Raw genomic sequence first — 22611 nt, forward strand, 5'->3', positions numbered from 1 at the left:
GTCAATTTGACATAAAGATCGAGGTTAGGGAACCTATTTCTTTGGAAAACAGTCTGTCACCATGCTTTAGTGCCCTGACTCTATAGGTTCATGGCTGTTCTTCACATAACTCTTTTATGGGTTATCATTTCATGAAATTTCCTTTGCATGTTGCGCAGTATTTTCAAGTGTATCAGGCTGCAGAATGTTATCAGCATATCTGACTTTCAGCAGAATTTAATTTTTTTGTTTTTATTTTTGCAATACTGGAATAGGATAGCAACAGATGTGTTCAATTATTGTCAAAGAAAAATCATAAATTGCACATAGGGACTGGATGCGTATGATTGTGGTTGAAGAGTGGTCAGAAAAAGCCAACTCTTCCATATTAAATCTATGTATTAATATTTAATATGGGAAAAGACACATCATGGTTTTGGATGCTGCTAACAGAAAAAGAGACTGTTAATCTACATTGATTTATTTAAAGTAGAGTCAAATGGTGAAAAGAACAAGATTATTTAATCTTTATTCTGATACAAACTGGGACATGCTTTTTTATATTCAGATTTCTTTTTTTTCTGTTTTAGCATCAAAGAAAACTGTATAATTTAGTAAGATTTTGTTAAGTATTTGAAGACTATATTCAAATAAATAATCAGGTCATAAATACTTTGATAAAGAGTGAGAAACAAGGGTACACATTTTACTAGGCTTTAAGCCGAAAAGAATCTCTTACTATTTGAGCTTCACTAGTTATAAAGTAAGTATTTGGATTCAGATCAATGGGGACATAAAGACAAGGAGAAGAGAAACTTAATTCAATAATCTCAAAAACGTCTTTAGACAGCAGACTACTGACAAAATATTTCACCTCATTTAGTACAAATGAATTAGAGACATGTGGGTTGCCTTTTGCTCAGAATAGACAGAGGCTTAAAATATAAGAGATGATAACTTTTGGCAAATCTTATTTGGCATTTTACTGAATCTAAACCATTTTTGCCAAAAGTTTACTTTTGTGGCTGAGTTTGGAGTAGAATGCAAAAGTACAAAAAGAACACATTGACTTACATAAATGTATGGGGGTTTAAGCTGAAAAACGTGTTGAGGTCAATGACAGTTTAAGATTCTTCTAGGAACAGACAGAATCATGCCAAAAGTAATGAATACTTCCATTGTCTTCTGGCTCACATCTGAGTGGGCCAGAAAATTTCAAATTACGCCTTATAAAATGTAAAGATATGATGTAAGCCTGAGATGTAAATATGCTTCAGAAAACACCCCTTTTCAACAAAATGTGAATTTCAGGGCTCTGCCTTCAACTCTGATCTGGCTGCGGTTGTGAGACATGTATCTGCTGAGCAGGGTCAGCAAACAGCATGTAGGCTGGTAGGTCATGTGTGTGTAATAGTTTGGCTATTAATTGTATTAAGGTTAATGCAGCTGCCCTGACTCAGACGCTTCTTTATTATAGGTTTATGTTAGAAGAAGTTATTTTAACAATTTCTTTACATTTCACTGTCTTTTTTTATTTTATTTTATTTTTTTATTTTTATTTTTTTTTATTTTTTTTTTGAGACGGAGTCTCGCTCTCTCGCCCAGGCTGGAGTGCAGTGGCCGGATCTCAGCTCACTGCAAGCTCCGCCTCCCGGGTTTACGCCATTCTCCGGCCTCAGCCTCCCTAGTAGCTGGGACTACAGGCGCCGCCACCTCGCCCGGCTAGTTTTTTGTATTTTTTTTTAATAGAGACGGGGTTTCACCGGGTTAGCCAGAATGGTCTCGATCTCCTGACCTCGTGATCTGCCCGTCTCGGCCTCCCAAAGTGCTGGGATTACAGGCTTGAGCCACCGCGCCCGGCCCTCACTGTCTTTTTTTAAAGCAGTAGAACTTCCTTTATTATTGTTGCTGTTTTATTTGGGCTGCTAAACAGGATCTGGGAAGACTTGAATTCTAGACACATCATAGTGGCAGACCAGTAGGGAGCCTATGATTATCTTGAGTTTTGTCTACCAATGTCATGAAAACTAGTTAAGTTGGAGTATGGGGAGTAGATAGTGAAGACCAGGTAGACTGTTAATATGGTATCAGGTAGAGTCCTTACTCAGCAGATTCGCTTCTCATATATACCCTGCCCCTCTCCTTAATGAAGCATATCTACATACATACATATATTCATACATAAATATATCAGCAAAACAAAGTAAAAATGTTTGTTTTATTAATATCGTCGTCATGAAGATACCACATCAGGATGAGATATTATAGAGGAGTAAATTTAAAATTTCTTAGTATCGACAGTATTTGTCATTAAATTATTCTATTCATGGTTACTACATCAGTGGTATTACTATTCCCCCAAAATGATAAAGCAATTTACTAATATTTCCTTGGAATTTTAAGATCAAAAGTTCTAGAGATGTATTTCCATTTTACCTGTGAAACTTAAGGCAACAAAAAGAATGACAAAACCGAAGGGTGATAGGCAAAGTTGGGAGTCTCAATGACAATTAGTTATATCTCAGGAGATAGATGGAACTTCTGCAAGATGGTATTTAATTTGTGGATGAGAAGACCAGGATATTTGTATTAGTAAGCTCAGAAAAGTATTCTAGAAGTCCCCTCCTCTTCATCTGTCTGCTCATTACATTACTTATTTTAGAAATAACAAAGAAACATCTATCATTTTGACTGCATAAATAAGGGTTTGAAATCTTGTGATTTCAATATTTTTCACAATCCATTTGCACTATTTCAGGTCAATTCCTTTCTTTATGTACAAGCAACCTGCACCACAGTGCCCCAAGACACAATAGGGTAGAGCCATTCACACATGTATGGTCAACCTGGTTTCAGCCTATCAGCAAGATCAGGAAGGATTAGACTTTGAGACAAATTTAGTTGTGTACAGTTACACAGGTTCAAAGCCAGTCTTATGCAGAGTTGGATAAGCAATTACCTATACGATGGCATTTTATGTTACTACAGGACATAATGTCCAGGAAATAAAGGAATAGGAATTCTGTTTTTTTGTTACTGCCTTGGTTGAACATTAAAATTAGCATTGTTTTGTGTACTACATTTGTTAAAGTCCCAAGGAAGTTGTAATCATGGACATGTAGGACATTTGAGAAGTTTTGTGTAATGCAATAACTGAATGATTAGGGCAGGAGAATGAATAATTACCAAATCCTTAATTTCTAGGCTGGTGATAGCCTGGATTTTACTTTTTGCAATTATATGTTCAGAGAACATTGTTTAAACCGTAGTGTTCAGATTTCTGTACTAAGATAAAAAAAAAAAAAGAGGGAAATTACATCTAGATGAGAAGCATCTGTAAGCAAGCATTAACTCTGAGTTACCATTTTCCTCACATTATTTCATTTGACTACTCAAACAGTCTTACAAGATCGGTATTATCTCCATTGTTCGGATGAAAAGGTAAAGTCATAGAGATTAAATATTTATTAAAAGTCACACAACTAGTAAGCAGACGTTGTGTGAACCTAGTTCTGTGGACGCAAAATAATATACTGCTTTGCAAGGCCTGTAGCATAATTTACTTATGTTCTATATGTGGGTAAAATTGTTACATTATCACTGGTAAAACACAAAACCAAATATAAAGAATAATTGCATTTTGATTTTTGGACCTGCCAAGACATACATCCTCAAACTCTTCGGCATCAGAAATGCCTGGGATAATTGTTTTGTTTTGTGATTATAATGTACCCTATTGTCTCTTCTTCCTTGATGATTGCCAAAAATTATAGCTTAAAAATACAAGGAGGTGATATGAACATGTTTGAATGTTACCATTATACTTTTATTATGGGTAAACAATACATTTTGTTTCCACAATAAAATAATATACTCTAGAAAGTAAATTTTTTTCTTCTTTCCCGTAAGTGATATCATTCTGATACAGAGAGACTTTTAACTTGGGTACCAAACCATAATGGTACAAATATAGAGGTATTTTAAGAAGTTGCTAAAATTGGTACATTGTCAAGCAGAATCTGATTTTGTGTACATATTCCTATGGAAAATTCAGAACACATCTTTACCCCATTATTCTTATTGTGTCACTTTAAAAGTTAGAGAATTGGTTTAGTAACAAACCCAGAAGTTTCCATCATATTTTCTTAAGCATCTATGGTTCTTGCACTCAGCTGTCTCAGCACACTCATGCCAAAGCTCAAGACATGAGATCCTTCCAAATACGAAGAGGAAAATGAGGCTTATCACCTTCTTAAAGATTAATTATTTTTCGACCAATAAGACTTTTTCTTTATCTAATGGGCTTCATCCATCATACTACATGATAGATAGTTAATACTTTACTTTCAGGAAATCTGCAGCTTAGAGCAGTTTTACTAGTTCAGTTCAGACAGTGGTTTACCTCTAAACATCTATAGCTAGGGCTAATAGTGTCTGATGAGCTCATCTGCCTGGAGAAAGAAATAACAGACATAAGAAAGTGCTACCCCAAATACTTAAAATTGCTTTGCTGTGGATTTGAAACAACACAGGTTGTAAAAGCACTAAGTGCCAGACAGCTTACATACATCTTTTAGCATGTTTCAAAGACAAAACAACATGTGCGGAATCAAATGCAGGGAAATCATTATGTAAAATATCACCTTTCCCCAGTAAATGTTTTCTATTGAACTGCTAAAATTTCTTCTCAGTAAGGAAGATAGAAAGCCAGGGCAACTCCTCTGCAGGCATAGCAGAGGGAGGTCCACCCAAAAACTCTCCATTGCCGTGGGCTGAAACCTTAAGACCCTACATGACTTGTTAGCGATTTAGATTTAGCTGGCTCTCTAGCATCTTATTGCATAATTTCCATTACTTTATTACCCGCCATTCGCCCTTCAATAGTTCTTTTCATGTGTTTTTTGTTGTGGCTTTGCTTATGTGAGACAGTTCATGTTAAAAGTTTTCTCTATTATTTATATATGAAAGTCTCCTCATGAAAACACCATCATATATAGCTAAGTAAACTATATTTGAATTCCATAATAACATGTCTTTGTACAAATTCTGATATCCTCTTGGTCAGTCATAGTTATTCATAGGTCAAATGAAACAATGAACTAATTACACATTGATATACTAGAGTGAGGCTGCATTTCAACCAGGTTGACCTCGTCTGGGGAATACATGAAATCAGGGGGCATGTAAGTCCCTTCCGAAATACAACTGAAGATGGTATGATCACCAATGATTGGAAAGGTAGGATCACTGGGAGAAGTCAAGGTTGAGTCTAGGATGTTACAACTAATGTCTATAACTTCCATAGTTCAGAATAAGAACCAAGGATAGCGTATCAATCAGGACAATAGTCATTCCAGTTAGGAGGAATTTTAATAGAAGAAGGTGCTGAGAAGTCAAACAAGTAATGATGAGGCAATCTGGACATTACAGTAGCAAAAAGCCACTGTCATCCCTGTGTTTGAGAGTTAAAGGGAAAAGACGGTTATTGGATTCCCTGGCTCTGGGGCCACAGGCAGGAGCCAAAACCATTTCAGGTCTGCCTGTCAGTAGCTTGAACCAGTAAGCAAAGGACGCCTATCTAGATTTGCTGCCATAGAAGAGGCTGAAACCTGAGAACCTCTGGTTCAAATTAACCTTTCCTGTTACTGGCACCTACTAATAGATTGCACTTAATCAACTATCGCATCTCTCATAGAGAAGGAGTCATGACCATGTTTTCCTTATTTATTATGCCGTTATGCAGCATGAGAGTGACCCAGAGGTTTATTGTTATGTGACAAGACTGAAATCAATCTCACACCATTTTACACTTCTGTCTATTGTAACTCTTATACGTATTAAAATAAATACCACACACCTGAATTAGGGTAAATGGCTTGCTTATTCATCCTCTGAGGTGGGCTTTTGTTCTTCCTTACTAGAAAGTCTGAGTGTGTTTCATTTCTCATATTTGTTTAAATAAAAGAGAAATTTTAATGATGCCATGAATCCTCATGATCAGGGAAGAACGATGTATCAGTTTACCTGATGATCTCAACAGCAAGTAACAGAAAACAAGCAAAGTGACTCATACAATGAGGGCTTTGTTATCTTTATTACCTGACAAGTCCTGTTGTATGTTCCAAGATCACTGAATTCAAGGGCTCGGTGAAGGGCTCAGGGACCCATTCCATTTCCATATTTTTGGAACATCTTTGGAATGTTCCTGTTCGTCCTTACATGGCCCCTCACATCCCCAAGTTGCTCCGACTTTATATCCTCAACAACAACTTGCAGAAGTGAGAAGATAGACCATCTCTTCCTTATGTTCTTATGTTCTTTCATAAAAGTCAGAAAAACTGTACTAGAAATTCACTCCAGACTTCCCCTCACATTTTGCTGGACAGAACGACATTATATCATGGTCAAGAGGAATGGAATTTACATGAGTTATTTCAACCAGAGTTGATATGTACCTTCAGCTGAGAAGGGACTTCATCTCCTTTGAAGGATATGGCCTACCAAGACTTGAACAAAATCAACTCTTACGCAGCACTTAAAACATGGGAGGCACTATTCTAAGAGTTATTAAACATATGTAAAGAGATATAGAAATGTGTATTCAATCATGTAATTATTAAAAAATTATATGAGGTGGTTATTTTATCTATAACTTATCAAGATATTAAATAACTTAAGGGCCAGGCACAGCAGCTCATGCCTGTAATCCCAGTACTTTGGGAGGCAGTGGTGGGAAGATGGGTTGAGGCCAGGAGTTTGAGACCATCCTGGGCAACATAGTGAAACCCCATATCTACAAAAAAAAAAAAAAGAAAAATTAAAAATTAACCAGGTGTGATTTTGTGGAACCTGTATTCTAGCTACTCAAGAGGCTTAACCTGGAGGATCCTTTGAACCCAAGAGTTTTGACGGTGCAGTGAGCTATGGACACACCAAAGCATGTCAGCCTTGGTGAGACAGCAAGATGACCTTGTATCAAATAAATAAATAAATAAAATAAGGTCACACAGTTATTCAGTAGTGACGACAGGGTTGTAACTCAGGTGATCTGGCCCCAGAGTTGTTGCCTTTAAGATGAATACCAGGTTGCCTCTGGAATAGTGAGTATATGAGGGAGTAGGATGTATGGTTGTTACACAGAGAACTAAAATCTTTTCTCACAACAGACAGAGACTATCATTGAGTAGGCACTCAGAAATGTTCATGGAATAAGCAAAAAAAAAAAAAAAATATATGAATGAATATACCCTTTGATAGGCTCCAATACAGTGTCTTGTATGTAATAGTCAATCAGTGGATGCTTGGTGGATGGTGTCCCATTGTGTGTCCATTTCAGCACAATTTAAGTAGAGAATTTAGGAGATGCTACAAACTGGTCTATCACTTTCCTTAAGATAAATGAGGGCTAGTGCTCAGAGAGAGGGCAGTTATCCATGACTGAAGTGGGAGAGACTGACATTCAGGAGTTTGATTTGGGAAACCCTAGAATTCTAGGAAGTGATTGCTGTTTATAAAAATGCAGGTTGGTCCTGTTTAAACTTGTCATTATAGAAAAACCTTGAAAGGCTCGCATCCTATGCTAAACTCCTCTACAATCTCTATCTAGAAGACGTTTGATCATTTTATATTGTTTTCCAACCCTTTCTTGGTTTGTTCGCTTGAGAGAATCCTTCTCATTTACCACCACTCCAAAATCCCCTGGCACCTGTGTGGAACACAGGACACATCTATGTGCTGCTCACATTGTCTTCTTGAGAGCAGAGAGATGTCAATTGGCTTGGTCCTCTTTTATATGCAATTAGGTACAGCTATCATATATTACCTGTGACATATGCATCATCTCATTCAGTATTAAGTAGGGATCCACATGTAGCCATTCACAGTCACAGACTTGGATATATCTTGTTCCTACTTGGAGAAATTCAATGAATGACAATGTGAATTTACAAATCAATATTCAGAGGAAATTATTCTGCTTACAAATAAATTTGTCAGCTTCCACATCTGTTAGCAGGTCAGAGATTATTTGAGTTCATATTAGAGTGAAATACATAGAAAAGAAACTTGAAGTTTGTATATTACAGAAGATCATTAGGAAATGCCTTCTTTTGACTGTAGAGCCAAAGGACTAATCTAACAATCAATGCCATCAATAACTTTCTCTACAGTATTTAATGTTAATTATTGATTCCCAGAAAAGCAAGCTCTGTTCAAAATGTGTTATTTTAATTTATAAGCAATTCATTCACTATATCATTCTCCCTGACCCACAGCAAGCAAATAGGCATCAACCTCATGGTTTCCTAATTATTAAGAATGATCATGGCTCTTATAGATCATCCAATCCAGACCTCTTGTTATGTAGATGCAGTTAGAAGACCCAGTTGCTTTCTTAAGGCTACATAGCTAATAAAACATAGAGCCAGAAGGAGAATTTTGGTCTAGAGCTCTTTCCTGTCCTCACAATTAAAATCAATTTCTTTACATGTCAAAGTCACTACAACTTACACTTCAATGCTTACATGACTTTATGTCATGCCTTAAATAATCCCAAAATACCTATTTGTATTCTTTATATCTGCTTTGATTCCAGAGTACAGAGAGCTCTTGGAGGATGTGATAGATTATATTTTCCAAAGATGGTCACAATACCGTTTGCTATAGATTATATTTTCCAAAGATGGTCACAATACCGTTTGCTACCTGAAACACTCTTCTTCATTGTGATTTTGTCATTACACCATTAGAAGTTTGTTTTTCCAACCACTTTGAATCTGAGTAGGCCGTGTGATTGCTCCGTTCAGTAATATAAACTGAAATTCTGCATATGGCCCTTACGTAGCCTGGCAACTCCTGATCCCTGCATTTTGGAATATTTGCTCCTAGGACACTTCTTCCAAGAACCCAGTCTCTGCTGTGAGAAGCGGGAACCATACAACAAAGCCATGATTAGGTTCTCCAGCCTAGCTAAGCTTTCAAAAACTGACAGCTAGTATCAACTATCAGACACGGCAGGTGCACATCTTGAATATCTAGCCCAGTTGACCTTTTGGGTGGCTGCAGGCCTAGATGACAGCTGCCTGTAAGTGCTTGAGAGGCCTCAGGTGAAAACAAACCAGTTGGGTACGATCAACCCCCTGACCTTAAGACATATTAAATAAGTCTTGTCTTAATTACTCGAAGTTTTCAGGTGGTTTGTTAGACAGCAGTAGACAACTGGAACACAGCACCAGACAGGAGTTAGCAGTTGTGACTGCCCACAGATTCATGACATCAAGCCTCAGATGCACTCTCACCTCTGCCAAGCAAGCCTCCACTTCAAGCCTCACTGACTCTCATACATACTGCTTACCTTGACAGATCCAGCTCTCCCACTCTTCCTATTAGCAAAACCTGTCAGGTTTGAGACTGATGTCTGGGTATGTGGAATTTTCAACAGAAATTCTAGGAAACTTCAACACTTCTTAACATAGAAAAAGAATGCTGTGTTTTTTCCATGTGGGTATCTCCCTTAGGTAACAAGGCTCAACAGAGGTCATAAAGCCCAAGAGCAAGTTAGATACAATGTTGACCTTTCCAGAAAGCACAGAGCTAAATTTAATACTCAACCTGGTAACTATTTCAGCCTGGAGGGACATTATATTTGCTTCCTCTTCTGCAAGGTTCTGATATTTATACATTTTTTTTACTTGAACAGTCTTATTGTATACATGTGTTAATTTCTAAATCTGTTTGGAAGCAGACAGGGTCTAAAGTACAAACAAATAATATTCAATCCCTTCCCCAGACCCTGCTGGTCTGGTCCTCTCCAAAATATGTGGGAGACACTTTGCTCTTTTCTGTTAGCATAGCGTCCCCGAAGCACAGAAGTTATCCCAGTGGCAGAACATGAGAAGATTTAAGGTAGACCAGGGGTTACTAAATTTTTAATTTTAATAGTTATGTGTTTGTTTTAATATATATTAGAAATATAAAACTAGTATATCACATATATTGTTATACAGGGAAAGCTAATTTAAATAAAAATGTTAAATTAATAATACTTTGTGGATATAAACCAAACCATAAAAGTAGTAGATAAATAATTGGGAAACACTAATTTGAAATTTCTGAAAAGCCCTCAGGGTTCTGGGTTCCCTTCTCTTTCCAATGGATTGTTGTTGGGTAGTTGCAACTTTCTGGCTGATTGATTTTCTGCCTTCTTTTTGAGTCAACAAGCTATTCCTTGCCACAATTGAAACTCATATAACACACGTCTTTCTATGTCTCGTTTCATCAGCAAACCTAATTCACATATTTTTCCAAGATCATAGGTGCTCACCAAGGCCATTTCAGCAAATCTCTATGAACTCAAGAGCTGCTTTCTGAAGATGCTGATGATGGTCAGATGTGTTTCCCAGAGCTTGGCAGCATAGGGTTGGGTTTCCAGACTGTGCTCAGCCAAACAAACAGCTCTACCTGAGACAGGCATTGCTCTCTTCTCCCCTCCCTTTGCCTCCTCAGCTACAGTTTCATCTTCACATTCTGCAAATGACCCAGCGATTATACATGCCAGTCCCCTGACTCCACTGCTAGGTAGTAATCACCATCATTTTCTTTGTTGCCACATCTTCATCTGCCACTGACCCCTTCACCTTACAAATTTGATGGTAGAGTTCTAAATAGTATACTAACACTTCCTGCAGAGTTACAATTTGTGTGACTTATATAAAAATAAATTTCAATTGAAAATGAGTCTGGAGACATCTTTAACATCTTTAAAAAGATAGCTTTTCGGTCCTTTGATCAATGGGGAAATGGACTGTTTGCATTTCTGAACTTCAAGTACTGCTTAGGAAAGTGTGCCTCTTCAATCTTAACATCAAATAAGCTATGCCCTGTATGCCAGATCAAGATCCACGGGCACATGCCCCGGTCTTGGATGCTTCACAGACTTCCTCATTTAAGGCCTTTGAATTTACCGCCTGCTCCGGAGACACGGTTCTCATCAATTCCCATTTATTAGTAGGTACATAAAAGGAGGCACATTCTGACATGCAGTAAAAAGCAGACCTAATGAGCAAATGGCAGTGAACTTGAGGGGCACTTTAAGAGAAGGTCTATCAGTATTCATAACTCTGACATACCATAAAAGACACTTTAGCGCAACAAAAATGTGTCAGAAAAGATATTGAGTTAACTGAAGGGGGAATTTTCTGGTAAAATACATAAGAGCACCCATTTCAACTGATGTGAACTATTAATATATTTTCTTCTTTACTGACAACTCATTTACCAAGTGTCAGATGAATGGTATTGGAGACAGCACTGATATTAACTCCCAAACAAAGTTCTATAACAATGAAAGGTACATAAGTGTTCCACCCTAGCATCTTCTCTATAATTAATGCCCTTGGCCTTGTCTAGACAGCTAATGCCACTCAAAAATTAGAAAAATCATCTTTGGAAATAATTCTTATTATATAAATGGCACATTATAGTTTATTTTTTATCCAACTCATTTTTTACATGATACAGACAAGTTAGAAGACACCTTCAGATTCTTAAGGCAACTTAATCTCAATAGTTCAAAGCACTGTATAAACATCAAATTGATTAAGCATTCTCCCTCAAAGGAGTCTCTTAAATTCAACTAAACAAAAAACCCAAACCCAGTGAATGAAATCAAGGCAAAACCTCTGCATCTAACACCGTGGAGGGAAAAATGTATAATCACATTGCACTTATTAATACAGTGATAAGCATGGTCAATAAATGCAAGCTTTCCCCGAATCATACTGATATGCTATTTATATAAAATAATGGGGAAATTATCTTTTTATCTTCTTTTTTAATAATGGAATTCCAATTAACTTTTTTGTCCTTGATTTATACATCTATATTTTTATGTTACTCTTTTAAACCATATATACATGAAAGCTGCACATTATGAAAGTTAATGGTAATATTCAAAGAATGGAATATAGTTTTTGATGGCAGCATAAAGAACAAACCTAATAAGTACATACTGTGAGTTTTACTGCCACAGCATCAGACGCCATTCTTAATAGCTCTCCTGTAAGATTTCCACAGGTGGCAATGTGGATTATGGAAGAGCAGCATATTTCTAAGACTTATTATCTCTTTTCAACTCTGTCATTTAAATGAAAATACAGTTAATGAAGGTAATGTGATTAAACACTGGGCTTTGTCATGTGAAATATAGAGGGAAGAAAAGCAAATGGGGGAAAGTAAATAATTCTACAGCCATTGGCTGGGGTCCAAGACCTCCTTAAACTCTCTTTTACTGCAGAAGCACGAGAGGGGACAATTTTTCCTGCATTATATTTTTACATTCACTGTCAATTTTCTGTGAAAGTCATGAGGCCACTTTATCCAAAAGGTTGCAAAATATTGATGTAAGAGTTTCACTGGATAATTTCAGGTCAAACTAAGTGAGTTTATTTGCTTTCTCGCCAGCTTAGTAGTGGAGACATGTTTTAAGTGGTCACAAATCTGTGACTTTTCATCTGTAAAGCTAGATGATTAAATGCTTCAGTAAAAATATGCAAAACTCAAAGTATGTAAGAAAATATTGTCATTACTTCCAATGTTTTTTGTAATATTACTTGATTCATTGATTCATTCATCCATTCACTCATTCATTCATCATTCAGCAATAATTTATTGAGCGCCTAACATGGGTCTGTTCCTCTGCCAGGATGCCAAAGATAATTAAGATGTGCCTCTTGTCCTTGGGATTTTATATTCTATAGGGGAAGTTGAGCAGTAAAAGATGTTCTTAATACAATGTGGTAAGTACAATGTTAGTGCCTGGTCAGGGTGCTGAGCTGGTGTGTGCGGATATGCCTTAGTCAGTTTGAGTTTCTGTAACAGAATACCATGGACAGGATGGCTTGAACAAGAGACATTTATTTCTCACAGTTCTGGAGGCTGAAGTCTGAGACGAGCATGTCAGCATGATTGAGTTTTTGGTTAGGGCCCTCTCCTGGTTCACAGATGGCTGCCTGCTCTCTGAATCAACACATAGCAGAGAGAAAGAGCTCTGTTCCCCTCCTCGCCTTATCAGGGATCTAATTCCATTACTGGGGCTCCACCCTCAGGACCTTATCTGAATCTAATTACCTCCCACAGGCCCCATTTCCAAATACCATCACACTGGGAATTAGGGTTTTAACATGAATTTTGGGGAGACAAACATTCAGTCTGTAGCAGGATATGTGGGAGTGGAGCAGTAGGGTGAGGGGAGTCAGCAGTAAAGGACTGTGGAGGAGAGGTCTGAACACAGTTTACAAGGATGAGCAGGAAATATTGTCATATAATGGACATTCGGAAGAGGAATACCATCCAGCAAGAGACTGCAAATGAGTACTTATGTAGGTGGAATAAAAAGCAAAACAGAGATTGAAGTCAGGGAAAGAACAAATGTTGAGTGTAGGGAATTTTATCACGATTTCATAGGAAAAGATAGCGAGGACCCAGTGCAGTTTCTTAACAGATAATTTGTAGAACTGGGGTTTGAGCTTGCCAGTGAAATGGTGAGTTTAGTTGTGGATCTATCTCTCAGACAGCAGTGGGCAGCCATATAATGAGATATCAAATGTCTAGTTAAAATTATGTGTCTGGGAAATGTAGATTTCATTCCTGTATTTGCTTATTCATTTATATTCCAGGCACACAAATTGTTCTAGAGGTTACGTCAGTAGACACAGAACACAGATCAAAATCCTTGCGCTCACGGAGTTTGTATTCCAGTGGTGATAGGGTAAGGTGGGGTAGAATATATTAAACAGGTGATCATTTAAAATATTAAAAATGTGAATGGTTGTCAGTGTTATTGAGAAAGCAGATGACAGGGATGGTGGCATTGCAGTTTTGAATCAGTGGCCTGTAAAGGCCTTAATGAGACGACGCTTTTATAAAGAAGATAAAGTGAGTCATGTGATTATCTAAGGAAAAGTGTGGTAGAAGGAATGAACAGTGCGTGAAAAGGCCCTGAACCTGGAAAATGCCTGGCACGTTTGAGAAAAGGAAGAAGAGCAGTGAGGCTAGAGCAGAGTGTGGAAGAGATTAGCAGAAGGTGAAGAGTGGGCCAGATCATGCAGGGCCTTGGTGGCTATTGTGGATGCTTTGGCTTTTACTCTGACTGAGATGGGAAACCATTAGAGTTTTGAGCAAAGGTATAATATGATCTCTCGTATTTTTGCTGGATCATTCTGTAGGCTATGTTAGAATAGACTGAATGAGAAAAGGACAGAAGTAGAAAAATCAGTGGAGAGGCCATACTGATAATCCTGGAGAGAGATGATGGTGGTTGAACAAGGTAGTACAGGTAGAAGAAGGAAGAAGTGATTAGATTCAAGATGTATTCAAAGAAGAACGGACAGTATTTGCTAATGAATTAGATGTGGCATGTGACCACAATGAAAGAGGTGACAATGACTCCAAGGTTTTTGGCATGGAGCAAGTGGAAAGCTAGAAACAATTTTCACTAGCTGAGATGGAGTGAGGGGTTTAAGAAGATAAGAAACTTGGTTTTGACATCATATGTTCTCATAAGTGCAACCTAACCTATGAGGGCTCAAAAGCATAAGAATGATATAATGGACTTCGGGGACTCAGGGAGAAGGGGGTGAGGGATAAAAGACTACACATTGGGTACAGTGTACACTGCTCAGGTGACAGGTGCACCAAAATCTCAGAAATCACCACTAAAGAACTTACCTATGTAACCAAAAAACCACCTGTTTCCAAAAAACTATTGAAATTTTTAAAAAAATTAAGTCAACAATAACAACAGAAAAGAAACTTGTTTTGAAAATGTGAGACTGAGATTGATATTGGAAATATCTGTAATAGTTGGCATATGAGCCTAGAGTTCAGATAACAGTGTTTAGGTGATATTTAATCATTGTTATAGAATGAGATCCCCAAGAGTAGAGTCGATATGAAAGAGACAGAGTTCACTGAGTGAGCCCTCAGACACTTAACAGCTAAGAAAGCTGGGAGGTGAAAAAGGACCTGGAAAGGAGGCTGAGAAGAAACAACTAAAGCAGTGGGAGGAAACCCAGGAGAGTATAACCTCCCAAAACAAACGCAAGTATTCCAAGAAAGAGGAAGTTGTTCTTTGTCAAATGCTGATAGGTTAAGAAAGATGAAAAATTATCATTGACCTGTGGATTTATCAAGTGAGGTCCTTTGAGAGTCATTAGTAGATGAGTGATGCCAGAAGCTAGTTTGAAAATTAAACTGAAAATTAGATAGTTTCAAATGATTGGTAGAAGCAGAAATCAGTTTATAGGGAATTGAATGAAAAGGTGGCAAGAAATTAGCAGATGTAGACCATTCTTTCCAAAAGCTTGATATATAAGGCAAATAAAAATATAGGCAGAAATCCTTGAGATTAGTAGGACACCAATGTGTCAAGAAGAAAATACATTTCTTTTTTCAAAGACAGGCAGGCTAGACTTGAGTATTCCTCTGGACAGACAAGAGGAAGAAGCTGGGAGATAAGGGAAGGTTGAAGTGTGAGAGGAGAGTGTGATGGACAAATGTTCCCGAGTCCTTCAGTTCTTTGCCAGTGAATTGTCCCATTAGCAAATTCTTCAGTATTCTGGTACGGACAGACAATTGTCAGGGTGTCACGGTCCATGTGCTCATAAATAAATGTGATGAAAGGATATATGTATATGTGTATATACACATTTGAATAAATACATCATCCAGTATGTATGTGTGCATACATAATGTATTTATATTTACAAAAAGCTATCTATTATAGCATATGTATGTATAATATAAAAATATTCTTTATTTTCTTTTTCACAACTATTACTCTTGAGTGAAGAGTACAAGAAAATTCACACTAATTGTTTTCACTAGGAAAGGGATCTGTGAAACATAGCCATAAAATAGTATCTGGCTAAGCCTGGGACCCACAAAAGCTCTATGGTTCTCTAATGAAAGCTCATCCGAATTGTTTATAATTCAGTTTATATATTTACTGAAGTACAATACCAGCGCAGCTAGCACTAGCTTCCTATTATGGATGTCTTCAGAGACAGCAAACATACCTCTAATAACATTGTAGTAAATTCAGATTTTATGATAAGAAATAGATTACGGTTTATCACATAAAATAAAGAATAGAATATACTGGGCTTTATTTAGCTAAAATAATTAAAATCTAGAATTAAATGTGTCTCATCTTTTTCCATATGGACAGAAAGTCAATCACAAGCGACTGCTGTGAAGCATAGTGGAGGTAATTTGAGTTTCATTTCTGAATATCTCATCTGCTTCACACAACATTAATTAGTTCAAAAAAGAACAGCACCCCCCACCACCACCTATCCTTCCCCCAAAAAACTTTAACATCTGAGATGAAAGTTTATTTTTCTTCTAGATCATACCTACCAATGCCCCAAAGTACTGCAATAAAATGAAAATAAAACAAACAGCATAGTCAGAAATAATCACATAGCAGGCCAGCCCTCCCACTTCCATTCAACTCCTCCACAAAGAAGCCACAGTGCTTCACTGAACAGCCCTTAAATCTTTATTGTATTTTGCCTCTGGGGCTTGCTCATCACTGCAGGTCTAAAGTGTCTGTTATGGTCAGAAATAACTTTAAAAAAATATTGCACCTCTGAGTCAATGAGTAGTTCAAATGGCTCCAAAATTGTAAACTTGTAAAATGCAAGGTAGAGTAAGCACTTCAGCATTTGGAATAAACTGACTGCTTCACTATGTCATTCTTGGCACTCTTGTTTTATGAAGACCAGAAATACTGAGTTGAAGCAAGAGTACCTATAAAACCCCTGAAGGTACTTGAGAATATTCTTTCCTTCCTAGCCACAAAGATGAATAGCCGACTGGACTCTGTAGCTGGAAGCTGTTCTTAGAATCTGCGGTTGCTCCCATTACAGAGTGCTTTCTACAAGCCTGGGTGGAAAATGGCCTCGTAAAAAATATTCTCAACTGATATTTAGAAACCTGTGTTTTTAGACCTAACCACATGCATGAAGCTTTCTGATACAATTAGGACAATTCATTGAGTTCCTCCTGGCAATTATGAAAAGATCATTCATGATTTTAAATTTTCATATTGCTGATGTTGTTGGGCCATTTGGTTATTGTTCTGTCATTAGATTAGTATCTAAGTGATGTAAATTTTGCTTTAAGAATGAGGTTGCAGAGAATGGAAGTAGATGGTTTTGTCTGCAGGTGAAATTCTTATTAAAATAATTTACACACATTTCAAGAGCAATGTACCTCTTCAAGTTCATTGGTCGTGATATTTGAAAGTTGTGATCAATCCAAATAGGAAAAATGAATACTGAGAACTTAGCATAATAAAGCAAAGGTTACCTTTCTTAATTATTTAATTATGTATTACTTATGACAGTTTTGACATATGCATCGATGATGGTGTTCATTAGTATTTAAAGTGACTCTGGCTGCTTATGTTTGAACAAAACTAAGATGTATTCTATATAAAATACATGTATAAATGTTTCCTATATGCATATGTACACATGTATGTATATACATGCAGATAAAGCAAGTTGGGAGCACAGGTCTTGGGGTAGTATTACTTTGAACATTTTGCCTTTAGTCCACAGGGTAAAAATTTATTAGAAAGTATGTATTTGTCATCAAGGAAAACTTCTTGTAAACCTAGAAGCTCAACACACTTCTAAACATACATGATTAAAATTAAGTTGCCATATATGTGACATTTATGCAGGAAGATATGATTGTACAGTGCTGGGAGACTGCATAGGAGCTGGCAGGCAACTGTGTTACTATCCAATTCAGAAATCATGAAATCTATGCCTCTAGGGTTTAATGGCCAGGCCATGACACTGTGTTTACATGATCAGATCCCAAAGTACAGCTTATACAACATTGGGCCAGTTTAATCTAGCCCTATAACTCCTCATACTCTTCTCTTTCTTTTAGACCCAAGAATGTGGCCCTTATGCCTGTGGAAGCTTTTAATTGCCTCTTTTGGAAACTAGTTTTGATTCTTCATAATCATGTTTGAGGACATGGACGGTCAATGTAAGGACATTTGGAACCTTCTAATTGTGAATAAATTTTAACCGTTTTATGTTTTCTCCAACATCAAAATCATAAAGCTTCTTTAACAATGATTTATTCTGTGTATCCTATGTCAGGCATTATGTTAGGAGGTTTAGAAAACATTTCATTTGATTGCTACCATTCTGTGAAATGAACACAATTATCACCTCTCCCGTAGATGAGAAAAGTAAATTTAAATTTAAATACAAAGTAATGTAAACATTTTGTTTGAAATCTCAAGTTTTACAAAGCAGGATTCAAAGCCAGAGTTTCCTACTTCCAAAATATATTCTTTTTAAAAAACATTTTAAACAATACACAGTCGTGGTATTCTTAGATGGTTTCAGATGAAAAATTACAAAGAGTATAGAAATTTTGTACATCATTTTCCCAGCTTCTCCTAAAGTTATTATTTCACATAAACATAGAACAATTATTGAAACAAAAGTAACATTCATGCAAAACTGTTTATGAATCTACAGGCCTTATTTAAATTTTGCCCATTTTCATACTAATATCCCTTTTCTAGATCATTATCTAATTCAGATTTTCACATTGCATTTAGTGTCACATTTCCTTAATCTCCTCTAATATGTAACACTTCCTCAATCTTTTTGTCTTTTAATACCTTGTGTTTTTTTTTAAGGAGTACTGATGATTTGTTTTGTAAAATGTCCTTAAAACTTCACCCATTTTCTTAACTATGACATTCAGTTTGGGTTTGTCTGATACTGTCTCATGATTTGACTAAAGTTATACATGTTTGGCAAGACTATTTCATCAGTGATGTGTCCTCCTTAATGCATCTATCATTATATTGGGTACATTATATTGATATGTATTGCAAAATAGAAATTTATTTTCCTGTATTGTCTTTGTCTTTTAATTGTGTGATATAATATGAACAAACTATTATACAGCATGAAGATTTGAGAAAAATTAAATAGTTCGAAATAAGTCATATCATTTAGTAGAAATCACATTGGCTACTGACTAGCCATGATTAATTAGAATATGCTTAAATCCTTAACTGAATTAGCACTCTGTGTGTGTGTGTGTGTGTGTGTGTGTGTAGATGCAGAAAAATGCTAGTAAATGTTTAATAATCAGCTCTCTGGGAAAGAAAAAGCCCTTATTTGGAGTGCTTGCCAATTTTGTGGTGTAAATACTCCCACCACAGTCCATTTCAAGCTACTAACATTGTCAATGGACTCAGAGCTAGGAGGAAAGGAACACAAAATCAAGTCTCAGGAGCTAGTACAAGCCAGCCCCCAGCACGCCACTGAAATAACATGTATTTATACACAGTATTTTCTGGACTCTAGGATGCAATTCATAGAACCAAGGGAAACAAACATAAAAACAAGACAAACATTTTATAATGCCCAAGAGTAGAATTACCTTAAAAGACAAATACAGAAATTCCTAGAGCGTCATACTTAAGAATGAAAGTGAAATTTAAAACGAAAAAATTGTCATTGCCTTAAGTCTTTAGAGAGTGAAGTTATTTGATTCCAAGTCTTAAAATATGTAATTTTAAGCTTCCTAATTGCTAGGTGTTATTGAAAATAACTTTAAAAACATGGTATGAGACAGCACGGGAACAAGAGGCCAAAATCATCTTGTGCCTTATCTCAATTAATATGGATAGCACGGCATTTCCTTACCTCCCCATTCACTAGAACACCATTAGAGTGGAAACCAGTGTAACAATACATATCTGCCTTCCTTGCTGCTCATGTTACTAATGAGGTCACAGCTGATCATTGTAGGAGCTGTTAGCAAGAGACTCATAAATGCCAATTTTAATGGAAAACTTTTTTTGAACATATTCCACAGTGCACATTCAGCCTAAAACACTTTTTCACAATTTAAATTTCTATATGCTGCTCCGTAAGGGAAAACACACACTCCCACATTGGAGAGCTACTTTCAACTGAAATATACTGTATATTTGATTTATTAATCAAAGAATACTATACAGTATATTTTAAAAACAACTTCCAGGTAGTATTATCTCATACCTTTCCTACACAGATCACAATATTCGTATAAGGAAATCAATTCTACATAAGAGGATTGTTTTAAAAAATGTCATTATCTCAATGTTTATTTAAAAGTTACAATATTTTATGCATACAGTAGTGGGCAGAACAACCTTCCAAGGATGTCCACGTTCTAACCCTCAAGATCTACATGGCAAGAGGGACTTTGTGGATTTAATTAGTTAAGGATCTTGAGGAAGGAGGATTATCCTGGATTATGCATGGGCCCATTATAATCACAAGTGTCCTTATAAATTATAGTCAGGGGGTTTAGAGTCAGATAAAAGGATGCGATAGTGGAAGAAAAGGCTGGAGTGATTGGCCATGAAACAAAGAATGTAGGTGGCCTCTAGAAGCCAGCCTAGTGGGGGCAGGGATTCTTCCTCAGAGCCTCCAAAGAAACACAGCTATTCCAATACCTTGATTTTAGCTCCTCCATGAGACCCATTGCAGACTTTTACCTCCTAAGCTGCAAGGTAATACATTTATGCTATTTCAAGTGAAGTCTGCAGTAATTAGGTACAGCCTCAATCAGAAACCAGTACTCTATAAAAGCTACACTTTTATTGGGGTTAACTTTATTCCTCTTATGATTCATTTTAGCTTCTATCTTCCTCATCTTTCTCACCTTCCTCACTGAACATCTAAGATCATTCAGAAACAAAGACAAGCGCAATGTATTTATGGCCTTCATGTTCAAAGTGGAGCTGAAGATTACTGCATGTCTCTAAACCATATTTTCAAAATATTTGCAACCATTATTTTAATAAGCCCTCAGAAAAAATTGAAGTCCTTTCACACAATGAAAAACTCTTTATGTCAAAATGTGCAAGCGTTTAAAATGTTTCTGGGTCAGGCATGGAAGCTTACACTTGTAATTCCAGCACTTTGGGAGGTTGAGACAGGAGAACCACTTGAGGCCAGGAGTTTGATACCAGCCTGGGTAACACAGTGAAACCCCATCTCTAAAAAACAAAACAAACAACAACAACAAAAAAATTAAAAAGCAACCCCCCCCCAAATTTGGTTTTAAAAACATTAAAAACCAAAACTAAAAAAATTTAACCAGGTGTGGTGGTGGATGCTTGTGGTCCCAGCTACTTAGGAGGCTGAGGTGGGAGGCTCACTTGAGGCTGGGCAGTTGAGGCTGTAGTGAGCTGTGATTATACCACTGCACTCCAGCCTGGGCAACAGAGGGAGATCTTGTCTCAAGTTTTAAAAAATAACATGTTTCTGCTCTGAAAAAATTATCTTACTACTTTGTGGTATATTCACATGGATGCAGTCAGAAGGTAATGCCATGTAGAAAAGAAGGTGCTTTGGTGTGCTGTTCCATTGGAAATCTCTTGGCTCACACTATCCCTATGAAATAGTAAAAATTAATGAAAAAAATTACAACTCTAAAGTACTGTAAGATTTTGAAGTGCCCTTTGGATTAAAGTTTAAATTATCTCATGATGTTGAATGTATTTTTTCCAGGTTTAAATTCTTAGAAATTGGAAACCAGAAAGTAAAATTAATCAGACTATTCCTTTCTCTCTTCACACCAGATCAAATAGATATAATGATAGAATATATTAAATTTTGTTTCTGTTTAAAGGATTAAAGCTTAATTTTCACTGGAGGTATTACATGTCTGATCTAATATTTAGGTAAGCATGGTAGAGAGAACCGTGAGCTAGGAATCGGATCTGGGTTCAAGGCCCCAGTCAATAGATGACCTCGAAAATCATTTAATATTCCCGTTTCATTCCATTTCTAACATTACTTGCCCTAGCTACCTTGAAGAACATAAGTGAGATATAATAATTTTTAAAATATGTTGTAGACTGTAAATTGCTATTTGAAAGATGTAACTAAGGAAGGATTCTGAAATATCCCATAGAACACAATTATAATAGGTGAAAATAGAATGTCCCCAAAAGGTATTCTTTCATTTTCTCATCTGGAATTATACAAGTGCACGTGTGTGTGTGTATATCCCAGGCTGCTCATTACTGGCTAACAAATCTCAAAGACATACAGATTTCCACGATGACTATACGTATTGAATTTTAGACAGATTACTTAAGCCTGTTATTAATATTGCAAAGTTAAGGAGTAATAAAGATTTGTTTATTTCATTGTTGACATCTAGAAATAAAAAAAATAAGCAAAATTATTGTAAGCCCCTGAAGAGTTTGTTATGCCTAGAGTTAAGGTTCAAGTTGATCTTTTTAATATTGCAACAACCTCACACACCATTAATCACTTAGAAGTGGCCCCAGGCCATGGTAAATGAATGGCCTAATAAATCAGACACGATGTTTGCTATTTCCAAATTATTGTCAATAAGCAGAGTGAGAAGGTGACAATTCAATAACTAATGCTTATAAACTGGACTTTTTGTTTTTCTAATTTTAATCAAGAACATGAGGAGGAAGGTGAACCAGCCTAACACATATAATTATAGACACATGTACAAAGACAACAACAATTATGGTAAAATAGGTATTCATTA

The sequence above is a fragment of the Chlorocebus sabaeus genome, chromosome 26 (genome assembly GCF_047675955.1).
Source record: "Chlorocebus sabaeus isolate Y175 chromosome 26, mChlSab1.0.hap1, whole genome shotgun sequence".
Classification (NCBI taxonomy): Eukaryota; Metazoa; Chordata; class Mammalia; order Primates; family Cercopithecidae; genus Chlorocebus; species Chlorocebus sabaeus.